Raw genomic sequence first — 12,513 nt, 5'->3', positions numbered from 1 at the left:
CAACTTTATCAGTTAGGTCTCCACGACCTTAATCACAAGATGGTCAAAATGCTTCCCCAGAATTCTTGACATAAAATAGTCATTTACAAATAGGTCACAAATACAGTTTCTATAACGAACTCTCGTCTTTCCACATTATCTCTCATCAGTCCACATTACTTATTCCACATTCCATTCATATGTGTACTAATTCTCATCCAATCACATCATTTTCCATCTCATCACATCAGATTCATTCACATCACATATCATTTATTCACATTCCAATTCACATGTCATCACATCTCATCCATTCATTCATATCTGGTAGAAACAAGATCTTTTATATTTCTGAAGAGGGATTTGACTATAGGGGAAGATACTGGACATTCTGAGACACTGGGGAGGAATCTTACACTGATGGTTCAGTGAGCACGTACAAGGCAAGATTGGTTACCAAGGGCTATGCGCAAACTTATGGCATAGACTATGAGGAGACATTCAGCCCAGTTGCAAGAATGGCAACCGTGAGGATCTGTCATTGCTATGGTTGCAAAGTGAAGGGTTGGCCTTTACATCAAATGGATGTAAAGAATGCTTTCTTGCCTAGTGATTTGGAAGAAGAAGTGTACATGATGCAGCCACTAGGTTATGAGAGTGATGCACATCCAAATTTTGTGTGCAGGTTATGCAAAGCCTTGTATGGCTTGAAGCAGGCACCCAGAGCATGGTCAAACAAGATCGGGGAGTATCTTGTTACCATTGGATTTCAGATATCCAATGCATATTTTCATTATATGTGAAAAAGACAAATAGAGGGATCATGCTATTAGTCATCTATGTGGATGACTTGATTATCACTGGTGATAGTGATGCGGCAGACATACATGATGTCAGGATGCTTTTAAATCAAAAGTTTGAGATGGATTTGGGTGAGCTACGATATTTTTTGGGCATAGATGTGGTGAGATCACCTCATGGCATTTTTCTATTGTAGAGGCAGTATGGCTTGGACATGTTGTCCAAGTATGGTATGACAGGCTATAAGCCTATTTCAGTGCCATTGGAGTAAAACACAAAGCTTTCCGTAGATACAGGTGAGCTTTTGGAGGACCCCACTACATACAGGTGCATAGTGGGTAGTTTGATCTACATGACCATTACAAGGCCAGACTTGCGCTATGTTGTTGAACTTGTGAGTCAGTTTATGCAAGCCCTTAGGAAGCCACACTTGGATGTGACTAGATGGATCCTCAGGTACATAAAGTCCACAATTGATTATGGACTTTTCTATGAGGCTGGTAGTACAGAGATATAGTTGCATAGGTACACGGATGTTGATTGGGCTGGTAGTATTGCAGACAGAAGATCTACCAGTGGTTTTATGTTTTCATTTGGGATTGCTGCTCTGAGTTGGAGCAGTCTAGAGCAGCCAACAGTTGCCTTGTCGAGTACAGGGGTGCTGCTATGGCAGCTCAAAGAAAATTGAGGTGCATTATCACTTTGTGAAGGAGAAGGTTCTAGCAGGAGATGTAGATATGGTATATGTCAGCACAGAGGATCAGGTAGCTGACATCTTATGAAGGCATTGGGCACAGAGAAGCTCCATAGGTTTAGGAGCTTACTTGGAGTTCAGTGTGTGGAGTTGAGCTCGAGGGGGAGTGTTGAGATATCGAGCTCAACTAGTGCTATGGCGAACATTGATGATCCGCTTGGGTGATAGCTTCCACATCTACACCACTGGCATGGTTGGTGAGATTATGGGTGATATGCATCAAGTGGGATGATAGGCTGTGTGACAGCCATTTTGGATTACTAAAGACTGGCATAGTTATAGCGCCAGCTCATTTAGTCAGGTTCACATTATGGATCGACCCTTATATGTTGTAATAGTTGAGTACTAACCCATATAGTGTGTACTCTTATCTTTATGTTATGTTGGTTGAGTAGAGAAGAAGAAGATAGAAGAAAATTCAGCTATCCATCTCTCTCTTGTGTCTTCCTCTCTCTTGTGTGTGTGTTTGCTTTTGCTAGGGTTTGAAGCTCTCCCTCTCCCCTACATTCTCTTTATTTACATAGCTTAAGAACAGTACTAAAGAGCTTCCCAATGAGCCAACAAGTTTCCAATTTCATGACCGTTTTTGGATGGTCAACCCCTCATAGTTGACTTTCAGCTTAAAAGTCAAAACAGAGAGGTATAGGGGTGCTCAAAGTGGTGGTCCAAGGTGACAAAAGTGTTCATCTCGTCAAAACAAACGTGACAAACTAAAGAAATCCGAATTTGGTTGCCATTTACTATATTAACCACTTGGTAGCATGGGGAACCGGGGAAGGCCATCGAGATCTCAAGCACAAGTGCCCGTGTGGAAGACAACCAAGCTCATGAGATGATGCCAATGAAGTTGTTCGTGATGATATGGTATAGGTGGGTGATGCTCCATTGAGTGAGAATCCACATTCCAATGTTGAACATGGAAAAAGTTCAAGGGCTATTCAACAAGATAAAGTACCTCTTCATGACATTAGTGGGTGAATAGTCAAAATGAAGGAATGCCGGCACACACTAATGGACATGCTCAAATCTCATTGGGTAACATTACTTTGGATATGTTAAGGATTTCTCTTACCGATGCAATCAAAGATGCTCAAAGGGATGCTCAAAAAGAGGTGCTCTAGATTAGTAGTGAGATTGTGCGGCAAGGCAATGAGAATGTCAAGTTGATGTATCAAATGGTGGACAAGTTGGATGAAAGGTTTGCAACTTTTGAAGACTGGATTTTAGGTGTACAAAGGGGTGTGGACAAGTTTGATCATGCACCAAATCCACATGGGAATCTTGGTGGTATTCAAGGAAAGTCAATATGCCTTCAAGAGACCATCAAAGTGGACATGTTCTGAGTTCTAGGTTAGGGAAGTAGCCCATAGTTTTGGATCCCATGGAAGGCTCTTTAAGAGGTGTTTACAATGTTAGTGGGAGATGGGATATTCTGCAAAATACCCTTGGTCGTTCTACATTGGAATCACCAAGAGCCAAAGATGTGAAAGACAATATTACACTTCCCAAGTTCAAAGGGGTGAACACAACCACCAAGGAATTGGAAGAATGGAATAGCAAGATAGAGATGTACTTTGCATTGTATCCCCAAGAGCCAAAGATGTGAAAGACAATATTACACTTCCCAAGTTCAAAGGGGTGAACACAACCACCAAGGAATTGGAAGAATGGAATAGCAAGATAGAGATGTACTTTGCATTGTATCCCCATGACAAGACAAAGTACAATTTGCCGTGTTGCATTTGGAAGATTATGCCCATTCATGGTGGCGGCTTACTCAACATGAAGGCTTGCATTTTGACACTTGGGAAGCATTCAAAGATGCCATGTTTCAAAACTTCACATCTCTGTTGGAATGGGCTCAATTGGTGGGACAATGGTATGACTTGGAGCAAAAGGGAAGTTCCGTCAAGTAATATAGCAATCAATTTAGGAAGCTTTCATGTTTGTTGGAGGAATGAATGAATACAATAAAATGGTGAAGTACATACATGGATTCCAATCCTCACTTTGAGCTAATGCGAAGGCTCAAAGACCTCAAACTTTTATAGATGCCATGTATTATGCGGAGGTCTTTGAATCTAAGTATAATGGAAATGTTGCAAATAGATGGAATGCGAGAGAAACTAAGCCATCTACTTTCAACCCAAATGCAGTAAAATAGCCAACTTCTACCTCTTCAACACCATATGTACCTCAAAGACCTCAAACTTTTATAGATGCCATGTATTATGCGGAGGTCTTTGAATCTAAGTATAATGGAAATGTTGCAAATAGATGGAATGCGAGAGAAACTAAGCCATCTACTTTCAACCCAAATGCAGTAAAATAGCCAACTTCTACCTCTTCAACACCATATGTACCTCATGCAAGCTTCACTCCAACTTCTACTCCCATACAACGATATCCTAGTGTGTATGGACAGTCAAGGAATGTGAAATGGAGTGGTACTATTGCCAAATCGCCTCTCAAAAGTGATGCCAAATCTTCTTCCCTTCAAGGCAAGGTGATTAAGCAATCGTCACAAGTGGAGATGGAGGAGAAGAGGAAGAAAGGGTTTTGCTTTGTTTGTGTAAGATTCCTCCCCAGCCCTCAAGATGTCTAGTTTCTTCCCTTGTAATCAATCCCCTTTTCATAATAATAAAAGATCTCGTTTCTACTTATTTGGCCTAGAGAGAGAAAATGTTTTAGAGAGAGATAAGTCAGTTTTTAGATATCTTTGGATGGAAAAATATCCCTTCTTATTAAAATAAATTTCCTTGAAACAGAAGTTTAAAAAGCAATTCCTAAGGTGCATTAGAAATATATTATAATGTGCACAAAAGACCTTAGCCTAAGGTCCAGATTTTCTTAATAATTCAATTATTTTTGGCCTAATCCTCTCCAAAGTGATTTGGTGGCCACTCTTGCTTCGAACAAGAGTAGAACCCTCAATCCCTCAAGTTAAAGCAGAGCTTACAAGCTTCATGTAAGCTAATTTTCTTATTTACAAATTTTAAATCTATGATTTTCTTGATTTTTATGTTTTACAGTTAATTGAATTAAATTCAAATGCTATGTCTTGACGAAAAGGCCACCCCCTTATCTTCTTTACATTCTAGCCTTTCTTAATCCTAGAAAGATTAACTAAGGGATTAATTAAACTCTTCTTATTGTTTACTCTCTTGAATTTAGAAAATTGTGTAGATTAGAGTTCTATAAATCTAATTTGGGTTAATTTAAGTCAAATAATTTAAGTCAAATAAAGAATGATAAATAATTATATAGATTAGAGTTCTATAAATCTAATTTGGGTTAATTTAAGTCAAATAAAGAATGATAAAAATGAGAAATGGTCAGCCATACAAAGGAGGTTATGGTAAAATTTTCCAGAATTTTGTGGAAAAGAAAGTTTGTTTATATGTTATTCCAAAAGAGTAATTCCCACCATTTTTGCATCTAAAAGAAATATTCTAATTACTCCATGTACATATTCACCTATGAATATGCATGGATATCACTGATATTAATTATTAAATTTGATTTTTATGCATAGAAAGATGCACAAAGGAATTTTTTAAATTATAAAAGTGTTATTCTCATTAAAGTTTATTTTTGTGCATAGAAAGATGCATAATGGAAATTTTTTATTATAAAAGTGTTATTCTCATTAAATTTGATTTTTATGCATAGAAAGATACATAATGGGAATTTTTTTAATTATAAAAGTGTTATTCTCATTAAAGTTGATTTTTATGCATAGAAAGATGCATAATGGAAATTTTTTATTATAAAAGTGTTATTCTCATTAAAGTTGATTTTTATGCACAGAAAGATGCATAATGGATTTTTTTTAACTATAAAAGTGTTATTCTCATTAAATTTAATTTTTATGCATAGAAAGATGCATAGTGGATTTTTTTTAATTATAAAAGTGTTATTCTCATTAAATTTGATTTTTATGCATAGAAACATGCATAATGGAAATTTTTTTATTATAAAAGTGTTATTCTCGTTAAAGTTGATTTTTATGCATAGAAAGATGCATAATGGATTTTTTTTATTATAAAAGTGTTATTCTCATTAAATTTGATTTTTATGCATAGAAAGATGATTTTTTATTATAAAAGTGTTATTCTCATTAAAGTTGATTTTTATGCATACAAAGATGCAAAATGGAATTTTTTATTATAAAAGTGTTATTCTCATTAAATTTGATTTTTATGCATAGAAAGATGCATAATGAAAATTTTTTTAATTACAAAAGTGTTATTCTTATTAAAATTGATTTCTATACATAGAAAGATGCATAAAGGAATTTTTTTAAATTATAAAAGCGTTATTCTTATAAAAATGGATTTTTATGCATAAATAGATGCATAAAGAAATTCTTTTTATTTTAAAAGTGTTATTCCTATTAAAATTGATTTTATGCATAAACAGATGCATAAAAGGATTTTATTTTTATAAAAGTATTATTCCCATTGAAGTTGATTTTTACAAAACAGCTGGTGCGGGGAGTGTTCAAAAAGGATGGCTCACGTGGCAAAGCCTACCGAGGTCTTGTGACCAGCCTCGGTATGGTTGAAAAATGGTGTGCTTGCGGTACGATGGGCGAGGGCCGACGAAGCAGACCCTGAGTGAAGTGCCAGGACACCTAAGGAGGATCCTGGAGGGTTCTGACCAGGCGATGCACGCGCTCGCGGTGCCTAGGACACCCATGCGTATGTCGTGGAAGATATGTATGATGGACGAAATAATTATTGTAATCTATTTACTGGATGACCAATGGGTCTCAACGCAAAGTGATACTATTTTTGAGAAACAAGGGATTGGGATGGAAATTTTGAGTTATGATATCTGTAATAACCAATAAAACTGTTTGTCAATGGATTATTTTATATGTTAAAGTTTTAAAGAGGAGTGTGTTCGTATCTGTATTCGAAAGCAAAAGTTAAGGAAGGCATTCAATTATGGGTGGGTAAGTAATTTTCTCGTTCTAGCGATTCCAGTGGTTGGGTGGTGGCTAACCCATGATGGGCTGGATGGGGTTAGGCTGGAATCAGTGGAGTTTTAATAATTAAATTGAAATAATAGGAATACTCTTAGAATTCGAGTAGTTAAATAAAAACCTGAAGAATTTCTTAAATGAGTAGATCAACGCCTGTGCGCCTGATTTCGGTTAAGAAAAAAGCGTTGATTTCCTTAAATGATTAGATCAACGGCTGTGCCTGATTTTGGTTAGGAAAAAATGTTGATTTCTTCAAATTAGGTCAGTGATAGTTTTCCTTCTATCTGGTTTAATCAGGTGCGAAGGATAGTTTAGTCTCTTGACCCTGTTGGAAAATTAGTTAAGAAAATCGAAAAGGTGGAATCGTCCCCATTTTTCGGGCAAGGGAAATTTTTCCGGTTTCGGTTTCGGAATGACCACCAGATTAGTCTCGTGTCCGGACATTCAAGGGCGAGGCCCCGAGTGGGAAACCTTGCCCCACGCAAGAGGAAGCTACTTCTGCTGCTAGGCAACCGGGAATCCGATGCGCGGAGGGGGCAGAGGGGTCTCACAGTTTGCAATGAGAAATGGAATCCCAAGCATAAAAAGGCTTGCAAGGCAAAGGAGGTGAGATCTAACATGATCTTTGAGGTGGTTGAAGATGAATAGGTACTATCGAATTATGTGGATGAGGCTGAATATCAAGATTGTGCAAATGAGGTGGTAGAAGAGCCTACTCTTGACCCTTCTCAAGAGTTTCCTTTTGATCCGGGTGGAGAGGATTGGGAAGAAGTTGAAACAAAAAAAAGACAGCCATGCTTTGTGCCATTTCACAAGAAGCTAAAGCGGGATGCAAAGGTTTCAACACTTTGAGGCTTATGGGAAAGATTGGGGGTTAGATCTATTCATATACTTGTCGATTCGGGGAGCACACATGGTTTTGTGAACTCCAAATCAATAAATTCTTTGAAAATATGCCCAATAGAGACGATGAAGCCTCTAAAAGTGGAGGTTGCAAATGGACAGCATGAGCTGAGCAAGAGTTGGGCTGCAAAACAACAAGGATTTCTTTGTCTTTCAAATATGCCTATGATGCCTGTTTGATTGTGCTTGATATGGACCTCATTGAATGTGATGCTTAGATGTGATTGGTTACAAACTTTGGGAAGATTCTCAATGGATTTGAAGCACATGAAAATGTGGTTTATGCATAAGGGCAAAGAGCTATGCTTGGATGGAATTTGCAGCCATGATTTAACCTTAGTGTCCATGAAGCAAATGAAGAGAGAGTTGAAGAGTTTATGCCTTGTTTACATGCTACAACTCACTCATCAAGAAGAGGACAATGGGCTGCAAATACATGATAAAGAGATGGATGCCTTGTTGCAAGAGTACAAAGATGGGTTTGAAGCACCCAAATGCTTGCCACCTACTAGAGAAGTTGATCACACCATAGAGCTTGAGAAGGATGCAAAACCAGTCAATAAGCCTCCTTATAGGCTTTCTAAGGTTGAGCGGAAAGAGGTGGCAAAGCAAGTGGAAGAGATTTTGGAAATGGGATTCATACAACCAAGCCAATCACCTTTTGCCTCACCGGTTTTGTTGGTGAACAAGAAGGATGGATATTATAGAACGTGCATTGATTATAGGGATCTCAATAAGATCACTATAAAGAATCGATATCCCATTCCAAGGATTGATGATTTACTTTTTGATGAATTGAAAGAAGTAAAATACTTCTCCAAGATAGATCTCAAGTCTGAGTATCATCAAATAAGGATGAAAGATGGTGGATGAGTTTAAGACAGCATTTCGGACTAAATGGGGTCTATTTCAATTCATGGTTATGCCTTTTGGATTATCAAATGCCCCGACCACATTTCAAGCTGTCATGAACAAATTTTTGAAGCCATTCCTCTACAAATCAATTTTGGTCTTCTTTGATGAAATACTTGTGTATAACAAGTCAAGGGAAGAGCACTTGATGCATGTGGAGTAAGTGTTGAAGGTATTGCGAGAGCACAAGTTGTTTGCCAAGCAAAGCAAGTGTACTTTTATGTCACAAGAAGTGGAATATTTGGGTCACATTGTGAGCAATGATGGTATTAAGATGGATCCCAAGGTGCAATGTGTGAAAGAGTGGCCTACACCATCCAACACTACTCAATTGAGGGGATTTTTGGGATTATCATCCTTCTATCAAACATTTATACACCATTATGCTCACATGGTAGCCCCACTTACTGATAGGCTTAAGAAGGAAGCATTTTTTGGGGATGTCGTGGGCTGACAAGAGCTTTCAAGAGCTCAAGCAAGCACTTATTTCATCTCCAATATTGGTTTTCCCTGATTTTTCTAAGCCTTTCACTATACGGATGATGCAAGTGGAAGAGGAATTGGTGCCGTGCTATATCAAGAACATGGGGTAATTGCTTATGAGAGTAGAAAGCTCACTGAAAGGGAGAGGGAGATTCATGTGTATGATCAAGAAATGTTGGCCATTTTGCATGCCATAAAGAAGTGGCATCACTATTTGTATGGTGGGCTTTTCAGAGTAAGGACCGATCATTGAGTACTCTAATTTTTCCTCACCCAACAAAACCTTTCTCCCAAGCAAAAGAGATGGCTTGCTACCTTGCAAAATTATGATTTCCAGATCTCTTACACTGCGGGAAAAGGATAATGTTATGGGCGGATGCACTTTCTAGGATGTGGGCTTGCACTCCACATGCTATTTTGGAGGTGCATTATGATTGGATTCATGAGATACAAGAGGAGTATTTGGTGGATGACATGGCTGGTCCAATCAATGTTTTAGAAATTACAGCAAGGGTTATGTGATGAATACCCACATTTTGAGGTGCACAATGGATTGCTTTGGTACAAAGGAAAGGTCTATTTGGTTCCCCACTCATCCTTCAAGCTAAAAATCCAACAAGAGATGCACTCTTCACCAATGGCGGGTCATTTGGGAGTGTTAAAGACTTATGATAAGATACAAAAGAGTTTCTTTTGGAAAGGACTTTGGAAGGATGTGCATGACTATGTGCAAAAGTGTTTGCCTTGCCAACAAAACAAGGATCCAAATCAATTGCTAGGTGGATTGTTTTGCAACCAGTGCCTATTTCAGAAGGAAAGTGAACCCACATAGCTATGGATTTCATCAATAGGCTGCCCACTACTAAGCAAGGGTGGAATAGCATCTATGTGCTGGTGGATAGGCTAACAAAGGTGGCTCATTTCATACCCACAAAGGTGCAATATATAGCTTCTATGGTGGCTCAACAATTTATGGAGCATGTGTTTAGATTGCATGGAATGCTAAAGCAAGTGGTGAGTGATAAAAATGTTAAGTTCATGAGCCATTTTTAGAAGAGTGTCTTTGATTCCATGGGGACTACACTCACTCCAAGTATAGCCTATCATCCGCAACAAACGGATGGCCAAACTGAGAGGGTGAATAAGTGGCTTGAAGTCTATTTGAGACACTATTGTTATGACACCCAATCTTCATGGGACAAATGGCTGCATTTAGCTTAATTTTGCATAACAATACCTATCACATGAGTATTGGTATGTCTCCATTTGAAGCCATGTATGGGTATAAGGTTCATGTACCTTCCATTGCATTCAATGAGGAAAAGGTGAATCCTCAAGCCAAAGAGGAGGTTGAGAAGATGTGTGCAATAATGCAAAGGTGCAAGGATAACATGGCTAAGGCACAAAACCAAATGAAGAAATATGCCGATGAATCGAGGAAACATGTGGAGTTCAAGGAAGGGGATTATGTATTCTTAAGAATCCCTAAGTCAAGGTATGCTTCTTTGAAGGGAGAGGCTCATGGACATGGTTATGGCCGGTCAAGTATGAGACCCAACATTAATGAGTGTGAAACAGTGGGCAAGTATATAAGTGAATATTGTAACTAGGGTCATAACACACTTTTTACTAATGAAATCATACTTCTTGGAGCTCCATGCTTTCATGGCTATGGTGGTACTCCCTTGAGTACATGTGGTACTCCATCATGAGTGCATGTGGTACTCCATTATGAGTGTAATCTTTCTTTCTTTCTTTTCCTCATCATTACACCTACTCAAACCTCAACCAAGCAAAACAATCAAGGTATTCTCTGGTTCTCTATGAACAAAGCAAGTAGATAATTCTATTTGGTGGATAACCTTCAGGTTGATTCAAGCTCCTTCAAGCATATGTGTGGGCAACAAGAGTGGTAGCAATAAGCTCCATTCTTAAAGAGGAAGATTTAAGAGAGAAAACAATTTGCACTCCTTGTATGCTCATGGTAGTCTGTGAAGACTACATGTGTGAGAGGAAAAGACGTACCCTCCATAGCATCTTTGAGTTGAGCTAAATAAGCTCAACAGAGAGCTCCTTGTGATTGAGCTCTATTTCTCAACTTAGTGGAGGCAACCATAACTTGAGGTGAGCGCAGCCAGGCAGCAGTAGCTTGGGTGGTGGCCAACAAGTTGTTGAAGAGGAGATCAGGGCCTGTTGCTTTGCGTGAGCCAAGCTTGTGGTTGGCTGAGTCACAGTATATGCTCACTGTGAGAGCTCGTTGAGCTGCTTCCACACCAACAAGTGCGCCATTGCCAATATAATCACGGTGGTTCTTCTCCCGTGCGGTGCGCTACTCAACGTAAGAAGAGAATTTGAAAATTTTTGTGCGGAAATAAAGCGAAATCTCCTTGTTGAGAGAAGAGGAAAACCCCTTTTAAATTCATAACAAAGTTTCTATTTTTAAACCTTAGTGGTTTTTAGTCTTTAAACCTTTGGGGTAGTATTACAACTTTGTGATAAAAGAAGGATTATAAAATCCTTGGGATATCCTCATCATCTTTGTGGGAAAATATTTTACACATGCACGCTTGTAAACAAGCATCATCATGTACATGCTCTAGAGATATAAAGAGCACATCTCATTTTTCATTTTATAGTGAAAGAGTTGAAAGGTTCAAGTGTATGGTGTGTTAGCCAAATGCCAAGGTGTCTACACACCAAAATTACAGTCCAAATAGCACTTTTAAAGGAGTCAAAGAAAAGCACCAAAAGCAAACCAAAACCTTCATATACTACCATCAGTGGTGGTCGGAGTCTCTTTGTTGAGGGGGTACTCGAAGTGCAAAGCTCCATTGTAAAGTCCTGGAACTATAAAGGACTTCCCTATTTGTGTAATTTGGGGAACACTGTGTGTGTGCGCGTGCATAAGATTGAGTATCCTGGCAAATATGGTGGGAAAGATGTTTAATAAAACACATACAGTTGATGGGTCCAAGTACCGTTCCGCTGCTGCTAGATGCATGCTAGCTAAATAAATAAAAAAAGACAAGAACGCTCGCCAGCTCCAGCAAAAGGGCCGTCGCAGGAGGAGGATGCCACTCGGGAGCAACTCTTCCGTTGCCGGGACTTGAACCCGGGTCGCTCGGGTGAGAGCCGAGTATCCTAACCAACTAGACTACAACGGAGCGATGACAACTCCCACGGGGCTACTCTAACTGACCTATGTAACCAGACTACAGCGGAGGGGCGGCGCTGCCCGCACACTGGCCAGCCCCCCCATTCGCTCCATGACATTGAATGTCGAGGGAGTTTCGGCGGAGTGGTAACTAGTTTTGCTTTTGCTTTGAGTCGCGCGCCACTTGTGTTGTTTCTTCTTTTTCTTTTTCTTTTTGACTTTCTTTCTCTTTACTTAGCCGTTTCTTTTGAAGGGCGGGCAAAATGCTTATTTCGGACAGTGTGTTTTTCAAATCTAGGATACTTTGCTCTCTTTTTTGGCAATTATTGAAGCCATGCATTATGGCATCGTGTAGCCTCACGTATTCTACTAGTGTCGTCATGATTGTGATGAGGTGTATAGCTCTGGTGTAAAACTCACCACATATTCTAGCTTCAGGTTGTCGATCTCAAAGCCCTTTTGGCTGTGGTTCTTTGTGACTCCCACCTCCTGCTTTTTTTTCTTTATCTTCTCATCAATACTTCTCACCAATGACAT

At 39.0% G+C, this 12,513-nt stretch overlaps 1 non-coding gene across 1 annotated transcript; it reads right to left on the bottom strand.

Annotated features, from left to right (window-relative positions):
• Positions 1–11,913: 11,913 nt before the first annotated feature.
• Positions 11,914–11,986, bottom strand: TRNAE-CUC (transfer RNA glutamic acid (anticodon CUC)). The gene has a single exon. It is a non-coding gene; the product is annotated as a tRNA-Glu (tRNA).
• Positions 11,987–12,513: the final 527 nt, after the last annotated feature.

The sequence above is a fragment of the Cibotium barometz genome, chromosome 26, assembly GCF_041138505.1.
Source record: "Cibotium barometz isolate CiBa-2024 chromosome 26, ASM4113850v1, whole genome shotgun sequence".
In the NCBI taxonomy this organism is placed as follows: Eukaryota; Viridiplantae; Streptophyta; class Polypodiopsida; order Cyatheales; family Cibotiaceae; genus Cibotium; species Cibotium barometz.
Note: the sequence above shows the minus strand (reverse complement) of the source record. Positions and strands in the feature narration are given on the sequence as shown.